The 13601-nt window shown below is 43.7% G+C and overlaps 1 non-coding gene across 1 annotated transcript; it reads left to right on the top strand.

The window, feature by feature from the left end:
- Positions 1–13114: 13114 nt before the first annotated feature.
- Positions 13115–13221, top strand: LOC132481027 (U6 spliceosomal RNA). The gene has a single exon (XR_009530735.1). It is a non-coding gene; the product is annotated as a U6 spliceosomal RNA (small nuclear RNA).
- The last annotated feature ends 380 nt before the right edge of the window (positions 13222–13601 follow it).

Raw genomic sequence — 13601 nt, 5'->3', positions numbered from 1 at the left:
CTGTTCTTGTTTCTGTTTTGTTTTTTATTGACGTATAAATCACATGGAACAAAATTCATCGTTTTAAAGAGTATAATGCAGTGATTTTTTTGGTATATTTGCAACGTTGTGTGGCCATCACCACTATCTGATTCTAGAACATTTTTATCCCCCCACACCCCCCCAAAAAAACCCATATTCATTAGCAGTCATTCCCCCTTGCTCCTCCCCCCAACTCCTGACAATTACTTATCTATCTTATGTTTCTCCGGATTTGACTCATCTGGACATTTCATATAAAGAGAATCACACAGTATGTGACCTTTTGTTATCTGACTTCTTTCACTTAGCAAAATGTTTTCAAGGTTCATCTGTATTGTAATGTGTATAAGTACTACATTCTTTTTTTTTTTAAGAAGATGTTGGGGGTAGGAGTTTTTAGTAATTTATTTATTTTTGCTGTGTTGGGTCTTCGTTTCTGTGCGAGGGCTTTCTCTAGTTGTGGCAAGCGGGGGCCACTCTTCATCACGGTGCGCGGGCCTCTAACTATCGTGGCCTCTCTTGTTGCGGAGCACAGGCTCTAGACACGCAGGCTCAGTAGTTGTGGCTCACGGGCTCAGTTGCTCCGTGGCATGTGGGATCCTCCCAGACCAGGGCTCGAACCCATGTCTCCTGCATTAGCAGGCAGATTCTCAACCACTGCGCCACCAGGGAAGCCCTCATTCTTTTTTATGGCTGAATAATATTCCATTGTATGGACATACCATTCTTTGTTTATCAGTTTATCAGTCGATGATGAACATTTGGTTTGTTTCCTCTTCGGGGCTATTATGAATAATGCTGCTATGAACATTCAAGTACAAGGGTTTATATGGACATATGTTTTCAATTCTTTGGGGTATATATAACTATTTTTGATTTATCCCTTTAGACTTCCTGTTATGAGAGATGAGTATTTAGCTTGTCTATACTACTCTCTCTCCTCCGCTGCCCCATCCCACCAATATAGTATTATACATTTTTACTTTCTCTCTTCATTACATTTGTAACTCTAGCAGTTGTGATTGTTCTTCACTCAAATAATAGAAACCTGACTACAGTGGCTTAAACACATAGGGAGACATGTTTCTCACTTAATAAATCCAGTTAATAAATCCAGTTTATTGCTAGTTCAGCTGCCAAAAACTGCCAGCAAGTTGCTTTCCTCTCTGCTGTCCTTAATGGACTAGTTGTCTCCTTTTGAATACAAGATGGCTGCTGCAACTCCAGACCTCACATCTACATACAAAGAAGGAATAAGAGAATGGGCAAGAAACAGAAGCTATGTTGGTTGCCTTTTATCTAGAAAGCATAGATTTCTTAGACCTCCTCTCACCAGCAAACTCCTACTTAAATCTCATTGGCCAGAACTATGCCACAAGGTCACATCTAGCTGCCAGGGAGCTGGAGAAACCTGTAAGAAATAGGATTGACATCACTGGCTTAGATCAGTGGTTCTCAAACCTGGTTCCATATTAGAATCTTCTAGGGATATTTTAAGATATAGTGATGTGTATGTGATCTTACCCTAGTCCAGTGCTTCTCAACCAGCTGTGATTTTGTCCCCCACAGGACTTTTGGCAATGTCTGGAGATATTTCTTATTGTCACAAATAAGGGTGGGGTGTTCCTGGCATTTTGTGGGTAAAGGCTAGGATGCTGCCAAATATCCTACAGTGCACAGGACAGCCCCGCACAGCAAAGACTTATCCAGTCCAAAATGTCAATAGTGTCAAGACTGAGAAACTGTGCCCATTCTGTTACTAAGAGGCAGAGAGGAGTGGATATTGGTTAGGTATTATGTCTGCCCCAGTAACTTTTAGTCATATACTGACATCAGGTCGGGGGAGGTTTGCGGGCCGCTCACTGTTGTGGCCTCTCCCGTTGCGGAGCACAGGCTCCGGACGCGCAGCCTCAGCGGCCATGGCTTGTGGGATGTTAGTTCCTTGGCACAGTGGTTAAGAATCCACCTGCCAATGCAAGAGACACGGGTTCGAGCCCTGGTCCGGGAAGATCCCACATGCCGCGGAGCAACTAAGCCCGTGCGCCACAGCTACTGAGACTGTGCTCTAAAGCCTGCGAGCCACAACTACTGAAGCCCACGAACCTAGAGCCCGTGCTCCGCAACAAGAGAAGCCACCAGGATGACAAGCCTGCACACCGCAAAGAAGAGTAACTCGTTGCAATTAGAGAAAACCCGCGCACAGCAATGAAGCCCCAATGCAGCCAAAAATAAAATAAAATTAATTAATTAATTAAAAAAGCACAAATGTTAAAATAAAAAGAAAACAAAAAGAGCAAGTCAGTGGTGAAACCACCAAGGAAGAAAAGTTAAAGAGTGGTCATGCTGTTTAGTGTGATTTTTGACAACACCCTTGGCCAGTGCACAGGAATATGAAAGTGACAGAAATGGAGAACAGAAAGGAGGCATTGGTGTGTTTTTCGTTATCAAAATCACAAGCTTTTCTAACATTTTGTGTGAAAGGTTTTGATTCCCACGCCTGTGTCCAAAGGGGATTGTTGTTTGAACCACATGACTTCTTAGTAAAAACGGTAAAAGTGATCATTACTCAGCAAGTGGTCCTGAAAGTGGTTAAGCTTGCACTGCAGTGTGCAGACATTAGGAAAGAGGCGTGGAGTGGGAGTGAAAATTTGACCAACCCAGTAATAGTGTTACCCAAGGTATGTGTCCTCTGCAAGTTGAGAATCCCACAAAGTTTCCACTGCCCTCTAGCCTTCCAACCCAAAGTGATTCCCCCACCCTTGGCATCCAAGCAATTCTAGAGCTCCGAGAACGGGGAAATCCCAAGCACAATGCCCCTGTTTGGCCAGTACAAACAGTGGTGGCAGCTGGGCACTAGCTGAAGACCAGCCGCAGATCAGCCCAGCGTGCCCCAGGGTGAAAGGCCCCAGGAACGTGGTGCAGACTCGGCCAGGCATTTTCTTCCATTCCTGTACGCCCAGCTCACCAGAAACGGTCTGTTTTCCCCTGTCCGTGACTGCCTCGGGATAAACCAATTCCTCTACAATCTGCTACTGACTGTGATCTTGGTCGAGTTAGTTAATACATCTCAGCTTACGTTTCCTCTGTAAAATGGTGTTCATCAAAGGGCCTACCATTTAGGATTCAGAGAATTGAGTTAATCCATATAAAGCACTTAGTACTGAGTTTCAGGAAGATCAGCAGTGAAAAAAAAAGCAATTATTATTCTGTTGACAAAACGAGGAGGGCACAGCAGCACGACAGATACTCTGCCGGGGCACCTGAGCCTCCCCTAAGGGCCTGCACATGGGGACAGGGTGGTGAGAAGGAAATGTGTATCCAGATCCCCAAATACCATGGACCAAGAGAAGCCATCTCTGCACCTTGGCTGCTAGCTATACACCCACACTCAGTCCTGAAAACCACTGTGGTTCAGCCTGGGTAAAAGTGTTCCAGCTGATTAAAGGCCTTGTGACTGTACTAATTCTGCAGGTATGTTTAAATATTTGAAACTTTCTCTTATACACTCATTCATTCATTCAATAACCATTTACTGATCACCTCCCGTGTGCCAGCAATTGTTCTAGAACCTGGAGATACAGCAACAAATAAGACAGAAAAGGATTTATGCTCTCGTGGAGCTCTTGTTCCGAAGGGCTTTGCCACGTAATGCCTGAGTCTTTAACTTTTGTCACTGAACTTTTCTTTGCTTCAGTTTCCTAATCTATAAAATGGAGATAATTGTTACTTCATAAAGTTGTCATGAGGCTTTTTCTTTTTGGTTTGATTGTTTGTTTTTTTTGAGGTATACTTGACATATAATATTATGGACACTTGAATGGTTCCCATATCTTGGTTATTGTAAATAATGCTGCAGTGAACACAGGGGTACAGATATGTTTTGAGTTAGTGTTTTGTTTTCTTTGTATAAATACCCAGAAGTGGAATTCCTGGATCACATGGTAGTTCTATTTTTGAGTTTTTGAGGACCCTCCATACTGCTGTCCGTAGTGGCTACACCAATTTACAATCTCACCAACAGTGCACAAGCGTTCCCTTTTCTCCACATCCTCACCAACACTTATCATTCCTTGTCTTTTTGATAATAGCCATTCTAACAGGTGGTATCTTATTGTGGTTTTTTTTTTTTTTTTTTTTTTTTTTTCGGTACGGGGGGCTCTCACTGTTGTGGCCTCTCCCGTGGCGGAGCACAGGCTCCAGACGCACAGGCTCAGTGGCCATGGCTCATGGGCCCAGCCGCTCCGCGGCATGTGGGATCTTCCTGGACCAGGGAACGAACCCGCGTCCCCTGCATTGGCAGGCGGACTCTCAACCACTGCGCCACCAAGGAAGCCCTTATTGTGGTTTTGATTTGCATTTCCCTGATGATTAGTGATGCCGAACATCTTTTCATGTAGCTGTTGGCCATTTGTATGCCGTCTTTAGAAATACGTTTATTTAGATCCGCTGCCCAGTTTTTAATCAGGTCGTTTGTTTTTCTTAATGAGTTAATATCATAAAACACTTAGAACAGTGCAAAACACAGAGTAAGCACTGCGTAAGTGCTAGCTATTACTATTTGGGGGAAGACTGAATGAAAAGCAGGTTTGGGAGAAGATCAGCAGTTTCTTTTGGGTGCATGTTAACTCTGAGATGTCTGTTAAACATCCAGGGGAAGATTGTTGATCAGGAGCCCAGATATAATACAAGTGTAGATGTCAAGGGACAGGTCTGAGTTAGAGATGTAAATCTGGAGGTAGCTGGCATAGAGTTGGTAATTAAAGTCATGAAATTGATTGAGATCACCAAAGGAAGGGAGTTGGAATAGAGACACATCCTGAGGACTGAGCCCCAGGGCACCCAAAGTTTAGGAGTTGAGGATCTGAGGAGGAATAAGCAAAGAAGACTGAAAAGGGGCATCCAGAGAGGTAGGAGGAAAATTTGGAGAGTGCAGAGTCCTGGAGGCTAAGTGAAGCGAGCTTTGCCAGGAAAAGGGAAGGTGCACTGTGTATGCTCCTGGTGGGTCAGGTGAGATGAGAACTGAGAGGTAGTCATTGAATGTGGCCACAGGAAGGTCACTGGTAACCTTGCAGCAGTTCTGGAATAGTGGAGGCAGATATCATTTTGGAGTATGTTTCAGAGAGGATGGTAGAATGTGAATTGAAGACAATGAGAATAGCATCACTTCTGAAGATATTTCTGTAAAGGGGAACAAAGAAATGAGAGGCAGAAGGGAATATAAGGTCAAGAAACTTCTCTTGTTTCTTTGCCTTTATTTTTGTAATATGGGCTTTGTTTCAGCATATTTGCAGTAGATATGCAAATATATTTGAAGTATTCCTTAATGAGATTTTTTTTGGCCACACCGCGCAGCTTGTGGGATCTTAGTTCCCCAACCAGGAATCAAACCTGGGAACCACAAGTGAAAGCACCGAGTCCTAACCACTGGACTGCCAGGGAATTCTCTATGAGATTTTAATAAGATAGTTTTATCAATGAAAGGCACAGAACCCTAGGAGAAATTATCACTGTTCTAGTTATACTGTTCCATGCATTCCTAATACATTGAATGAAGTAGGGAAGTTAACTCAAGAGCTCGATAATATGGGCCTTTTGTGTTTAATAGCTGATGCTACAGAATCAGTGGAGAGTCTTATAACTGATATGTGCATATCAGTTATATTACATATGTGCAGTTCGATGTGACATATACCATGGTATCTAAAGAGAAGAAGAAAGCTGGTAACCCAGAAGGAAGAGTTAAAAATTGAAAAGTTCTGGACTTCCCTGGTGGCTCAGTGGTTGAGAGTCTGCCTGCCGATGCAGGGAATGTGGGTTCGTGCCCTGGTCCGGGAAGATCCCACATGCCACGGAGTGACTGGACCCATGAGCCATGGCCGCTGAGCCTGCGCGTCTGGAGCCTGTGCTCCACAACGGGAGAGGCCACAGCAGTGAGAGGCCCGCGTACCGCAAAAAAAAAAAAAAAAAAAAAAAAGTTGAAAAGTTCTTATATAAATGATAGGAAAGGGCTTTAGTGAAGCTCCTGTACCATCAATGAAATAAAACTGTGTGGTGTCTATGGGGTCACCCAGTGAGAGCAGGTAACATAACATGGTGTGCACCCCCAGGACCCAGAATTCTAGGCCTCTGGACAAAAAAATGTTGTGGTCATCAAGCCGTCAGCCACTGCAGCTGTCTCCCACAGTGTGCCCTGAGGGGAATTCAGAATGGAGAGAAACAGGATGCTGGCCCAAAATAGTATGATGCATATCAAGGAATAATGAGCCGGGACCCTTGCATCTTCATATATAGAAAAGCACTAAAATCATTAACTTGAGATGTCTGTTTTTTGTGATTAACAGTAATCTTTTGATGTTCAGCTACATGGTTTTTTGTTTGTTTGTTTCAGAAAAACTATGTATCCTAGCTCTTCCCTTCTCTGGTTGGAACAGTTTCTCAGAGCTCTCTGAGAGGCTGATTCCCAGACTACCTTCCTCAGTAAGATCCCGAATAAAACATAACTCTCAAATTTTAGGTTGTCCATTTTTTTTAAAGTCCACAGGTTTCTGCTGCCATCTTTTACCAAAAGGAACCAGAGCCTTCCTGATGGGGTGGGGGTGGGGAGTGGAGGGGACTTGGGGTAAGACAGTAGCAAGGCTTGTGACATCTTGTGGTGAGGAAGCAAGGATGCTTTCAAAGACTTGAGGGTTCTGTGGAGCTAGGAAAGGAGGCCAGCCTGTGGGGAGGACCCCCACTTGGAAGGGTAACCATGGAAAGAGGAGTTCAGAAGGAAAATTCATAATCTCAGCCTTTTTGAAGAGGCTGAGTCTGTAAAAACTCTCAAGTCCTGAAAAGGAAATGTTAACATGGTATGTTTTATAAGGTAGTTATAATGCCCATGTGAATTGTCAGCATTGTTTATTAGAGAAAATATTATATATTGATTGAACCAAAGTATGACCAAAAGAAAAATAGTCTATTGAGATTTTGTTCAACAAGGAAAGTGCCAGAGTAACTTATTTTCCCCTATATCTTAATCAGTCTGGACTGCTATAATGAACACACCATAGACTGGGTGACTTATAAACAATAGAATTTATTTCTCATAGTTCTGGAGGCTGGGAAGTCTGAGATCCAGGTGCCAGAAGATTCAATGTCTGGTGAGGCCCGCTTCCTAGTTCATAAATGGCTGTTTTCTCTCTGTGTCCTCACATGGTGGAAGGGGCAAGAGAGCTCTCTGAGGTCCCCATTTTTTTTTTTTTTTTCTTTTTTTCCCTTGCGGCACGCGGGCCTCTCACTGTTGTGGCCTCTTCCGTTGCGGAGCACAGGCTCCGGATGCGCAGGCTCAGCGGCCTTGGCTCACGGGCCCAGCCGCTTCGCCGCATGTGGGATCATCCCAGACCGGGGCATGAACTCGTGTCCCCTGCATCGGCAGGTGGACTCCCAACCACTGCACCACCAGGGAAGCCCCTGAGGTCCCCATTTTAAGGACACTGCTGACTGAAAATAAAAAGCACAACCTAAAAGTTGAGTTATGTTTTATTCTGCGGACTTTCTGAGGACTTCAAGCCCTACACACAGCATCTCAGATAACTCTGAGTGACTGTTCCAAACAGGCAACAGGGAGTAGCCAAGATATATAGGAGTTTTGCAGCAAAGACTAGGTAGTAGAAACATCAAAAGATTGCTGTTAAAAAAAATAAAAACAGATATCTCAAGTTAAGGAACTTAGTGCTTTTCTATGTATGGGAAGATGCAAGAATCTGGGCTCATTGAAATCATTCCTTTGATATGCACATCAGCTATCTGGGGCCAGTATCTTGTATTTTCTCATCCTCAGTTTCCTCAGGGTGCACCCTTGAGGGTGGCTGTAATGGTGGGCATTCTGTTTCTTTCCTGAGCTCACCTTGGCAAGGCTCTAATGTGATGGCTTGATGGCTGCAAAGTCCTTAGTTTACTGATATGGCAGGCAATATTTTTCATTCACAACACTAATCCTATTCATGAGGGCTCTGCTGTGATGAGCTAATCACCACCCAAAGGCCTCACTTCCACATACCATCACAGTGGGATTAGGTTTCAACATGTGACTTTGGAGGAGACACACACATTCAGTTCATAGTGCCCTGCAAGACTTTTGATCTGTTCAAGTTTGGTTAGGCAGATACTCATAATTTCTGAAGCCTCTGTCTGCCCCAAGTGGTTTTTGATTGGGAGGTAGTGTTGATCAACCTGCTAAGCAAAAGGTGTGTATGATAGTCTGCAAGAACTGTTTTAAACTCAATGTACACACAAGCTTGCCACCCGCCAGTATGGAAACTCAGGGTAACATACCCACCTGCCTTTGTCATGAAGAAAGTAGGTCTTGTTCTTAGTCTAAAGAAATATTGGGGAAATATTTCAACTAGAGACCAAGGACAGAGATGCCTTGTTCCCCCAGTCCACTTGTGTCTTTTATTTGAAACTTTCATTTTAATCACCTACTCCCTGTGCCCTCTTCTGGTCTCAACCTAAATTGCAGAAGCCAAGCGCTACTTGTATGTCCTTCCTGCTGTCTGACTCCCACAAAAATTGACTTTGCCACCCACTTCATATTTGCCTCAATTAGAGAGAAATTACTCTCACACTTGGACTGACCAATAAGTCACAGGAGGCATTTCTGGAGAATCTAGGAGACTGACACAGATAGAGAAGCATAAGGCAGCTGGGGTCAAGGACCGAAGCTGCCCAAAGCATCTCTCACTCTCAGAACCCCAGCTTCTGCTGCCCTTTTTGACTGGCTGGGGGAATCCAGCTGTGATGTCATAAAAAATAAGTATTGGCCTTTGTCCCTGGTTCCTGCCAACAGCTCCTAACACCCTTGGAATGTCCAGAGTGATCAATGTCTTTTGTATGCTAATGATATGACTAATGGCTGGGGGGATGGGGGCTGGTCACCAGAAAGACCAGGCATGATTAGAGCCTTGGAACTTTCAGCCCCACCTCCAGGCCTCCTGGAAGGGGAGAGGGGCTGGAGATTGAATTAATCACCAATGGTCAATGATTTCATCAATCATGCCTACATGATGGAACCTCCATACAAACCCTAAATAGCAGGGTTTGGAGAGCTTCCAGGTTGATGAACATGTCGGGGTGCTAGGAGGGTGGTGCATACCCCCATACCTTGCCCTATGCATCTCTTCCAACTGGCTGTTTCTGAGTTGAATCCTTTCTTTTTTTTTTTTTTTTTTTTTTTGTGGTACGCGGGCCTCTCACTGTTGTGGCCTCTCCCGTTGTGGAGCACAGGCTCCGGACCCGCAGACTCAGCGGCCATGGCTCACGGGCCCAGCCACTCCGCGGCATGTGGGATCCTCCCGGACCAGGGCACGAACCCGTGTCCCCTGCATCGGCAGGCGGACTCTCAACCACTGCACCACCAGAGAAGCCCCTGAGTTGAATCCTTTCTGATAAACTTCTAATCATAAGTAAAGTGTTCTCCTGAGTTCTGTGAGTTGCTCTAGCGAATTACCAAACTTGAAGAGGGGGTTGTGGGAACCCTCTAAATTTGTAACCAGTTGGTCAAAAGTACCAGTGATGACCTGGGACTTGTAACTGGCATCTGAAGTGGGAGCAGTCTTGTGGGACTGAGCCCTTAACCTGTGGGATCTGATGCTGGTTCCAGGTAGATGGTGTCAGAATTGAACTGAATTGTAGGACCCACAGCTGGAAGAATGGTGTGGACAAGACACCACACATTCGGTGTCAGAAGTGTGGTGAATAAAAATAGTTCAGAGGCCTGAAGCAAGAAGAGGAGAGGGAGGAGGAGCAAGGGGAGACCTGGGCAGGACACACGGTGTGGACCGGCATAGTGTTCAAGTTCAACAGGCAATCTTTCTGTTTAAAAATCCCATACTTAAGAGACAAAGATTGACAATTACTATTTTTACTTTCTGTGAACTCAGAGAGGGAAAGCCAAGTCATGCCTTCAGGAGGGGATAGCAATTAAGCAAACATGAAGGCTGGATCCAATCATAGAGCACCCAGGCCCAGGACTGGCCCAGGAGTACAAAATAATGGTGACCTTGCCGAATTGGGGGGAGGAGGAAATGAGGTCATGTGTACAAAACTCCTAGCACAATGCCTGGAACACACAGATTTGTCTATAGTCATCACAGGCAGAGGGAAGAAACCTAGTTTCATTTTTCCTTTCTGTTGGAAATGAATGAAACTATTCAATTTTCCTTTCATTTTGCTGTCTGAAAACTGTTTTATTTGAATGAAACCCTGGGCCTAGAATCCAGCAAACAGTGAAGGAGCTGCTTCAGGATAATGAGACACTGATGGGGAAATAGAAAATGATAAAATTTCAACCCACTACTTGGAAATGCAAACACATTTCATGTATTCACAGTCACTGATGTCTTTATTGGAGCTGGAATGTCTAACACATCCAAACAACACATGATTAGTCTCCATAATAGGAATGAAACAAGCTCCCATTGAAGTAATCAGCTGATCACGTCGCAGAGGGTGTTCAGTGCTTTTCAACACATGTGGCACTGGGTTGGTCCCCTGGTGCCTCGCGCTAACGCGCACATGGGGCGTCATCCGTCCCGGCACCTGCTGAGTTCAGATGCTTCAGCATCCTCAGTCACCGTAGCTTGACACCTCCAGCTACTGGGCTCAGCTCCAGACCTCTGGGGGATCAGACCTAATTCCTGACAAGGAGAGATCATGGTGAGACTGAAGTGCGTTGGCTGCTTGTTTATTTGATTAAAAAGAAGAAAAAACTCCACTGTTACAGAACAAAGAGTGCAAAGCAAGCCCCCAGACCTGGACCTGTTCCTGGCTCCGTTATTTCACTTACATATTTATAAAGCTTGGCCAATATGGAAAATCGCACTATTGCTTAGCAACCCAAATTATAGAGAAAATTAGATCTGAAAGAACCACGACAATAAGCAGGATTCTAAAGGGAGATACAGTAAAGAGAAGGATCCAGAATGACTAAACTCAAGGCTGACTCCCCTCTGAGCCTACACTTGGCCCCTAATAATAATCATAGTTAACATGAATTAAGTATTCTGTGGGTGAGGCGCTACACAAAGTATTACACATTCATTATCTTGTTTATTCCTCACAACAACCCCTGGGGTGGGTATAATGATTACCTCCACTTTCTCACAAGAAAACAGAGGCATAGAGAAATAGGTATTGGTCAAGATCACTCAGCCAGAAAGAGTGGGTCCAGAATTGGAACATCAGACCCCCAGTCTTTTGGCATCATGTATACTAACCCAAGAGTGCAGCTCCCTGTGCCTCAAACATCCAAAAATGCAATTTATAGGAAAAGATGTAATTCGGAGGGCTAAATAATCCAGATGGTAAACTCGATTTTTCCCTTCACTGAGACATAGTCATAGATTATTGGAACAAAAATGTTTTTTTCTGCTATTTTTACAAAATGGAGAAAGTATCATTGTTTTTTTACTGATTATAAAATAAAATACATGCTTATTATAAAATATGCAAATAATACAGGACTGTAGAAAATGGAACCCCCCCCAAATACATGTATATATATAATCCCATTTGTCACAGATGTCACAGATAATCACTGTTAATCATTTTCTCTCTCTCTGTCTCCGCCCCCCCCACCCCCTCTATATATATTTTTTATTTTTTATTTATTTATTTATTTTTTCGGTACGCGGGCCTCTCACTGTTGTGGCCTCTCCCGTTGTGGAGCACAGGCTCCGGACGCGCAGGCTCAGCGGCCATGGCTCATGGGCCCAGCCGCTCTGCGGCATGTGGGATCTTCCCGGATCGGGGCACGAACCTGTATCCCCTGCATCGGCAGGCGGACTCTCAACCACTGCACCACCAGGGAAGCCCTCTATATATTTTTTTTAAAGAAATGCAGCAGACTTAAGAAGCAGCCACAACAAATTAGCTTTCACTGAGAAGAAATAGAAACACTGGTTTAATCAAAACAAAAGTAAAAATCTGTTTGAGGGACAAATCTTCCATACAGAAGAATTTCAAATTAGGCAAGTAAACACTTTTCCCTAATTCTCCATGAATGTGGACCTTAATGCTCCATGAGTGTGGGCTGTTCTTAGAGACCCACTTCCAATGAATATAGTACAGAAAGGGGAAAACACTAACCTTACAGTGAAGAAATCTGACAGACACAACTTTAACTAAATGATCACAGTTAACATCACCAGTAATGATCTCGTTGACATCATGTACTATCTTAATTCAGGCTGTTGTAAAAAAACAAAAACAAAAACACAGACTGTGTGGCTTAAACAGACATTTATTTCTCACAGTTCTGGAGGCTGTAAGTACAAGATCAAGGTGATGGCAGATGCGGTTCCTGGTGAGAGCTCTCTTCCTAGCTTGCAGACGACCACCTTCTCACTTTGTTCTCACATGGTAGAGAGAGGGTGAGGAAGCAAGCTCTCTGTTGTCTAGTCTTACACAGGCACTAATCTCATCATAAGGGCACCTCCCTCATCTAAACCTAATTCCCTCCCAAAGGCCTTACCTCCAAATACGATCACATTGGGGGTTAGGGCTTCAACATATGAATTTGGTGGGCGGGGTGGGGGGTGATACAAGCATTTAGTTCATAACACGTACCCCCTGATATGATGTAATGAGAATGATACTTTGTGGTCTATTCATGAGAAAACACCAGACAAACCCAAATTGAGAGATCCTTTACAAAATGCCTGACTAGTACTCTTCAAAACTATCAAGGTTGTGAAAAACAAATAATAAAGACTGATAATGGTTACAGACTGTGTTACAGACATGACAACTAAACACAATGCAGTACCCTGGATTGGGTATTAGAACAGAGAAAGGACATCCTGAAAAACCTGATGAAATCTGAATAAAGTCTGTAGATCACTTAATAGCATTATTTCAATGTTAACTTATTGGTTTTGACAAATGTAAAAAGGTTAGGCAAGATGTAATCAACACAGGAAACTGGATGAAGGATACTTGGGAACTCTATACTATTTTGCAAACTTCTGTAATTAAAAAATTATTTCAAAATAAAAAGTTTACTTAAACATTTTTGTTGTTGTTCGAAGATAGTTAGGACTTAAAGAGCTTGAAAGTGCTCGCTTTGGCAGCACATATACTAAAATTGGAATGATACAGCGAAGATTAGCATGGCCCCTGTGCAAGGATGACATGCAAATTCGTGAAGCATTCCATATTTTTGTACATATATACAATGGAATATTACTCAGCCATAAAAAGAAACGAAATTGAGCTATTTGTAGTAAGGTGGATGGCCCTAGAGTCTGTCATACAGACTGAAGTAAGTCAGAAAGAGAAAAACAAATACCGTATGCTACACATATATATGGAATCTAAGAGAAAAAAAAGTGGTCATGAAGAACCTAGGGGCAAGACGGGAATAAAGACACAGACCTCCTGGGGAATGGACTTCAGGATATGGCGAGGGGTAAGCTGTGACAAAGTGAGAGAGTGGCATAGACATATATACACTACCAAACGTAAAATAGATAGCTAGTGGGAAGCAGCCACATAGCACAGGGAGATCAGCTCTGTGCTTTGTGACCACCTAGAGGGGTGGG

The sequence above is a fragment of the Mesoplodon densirostris genome, chromosome 19, assembly GCF_025265405.1.
Source record: "Mesoplodon densirostris isolate mMesDen1 chromosome 19, mMesDen1 primary haplotype, whole genome shotgun sequence".
NCBI lineage: Eukaryota > Metazoa > Chordata > Mammalia > Artiodactyla > Ziphiidae > Mesoplodon > Mesoplodon densirostris.
This window is presented reverse-complemented; position numbering and strand designations above follow the sequence as displayed.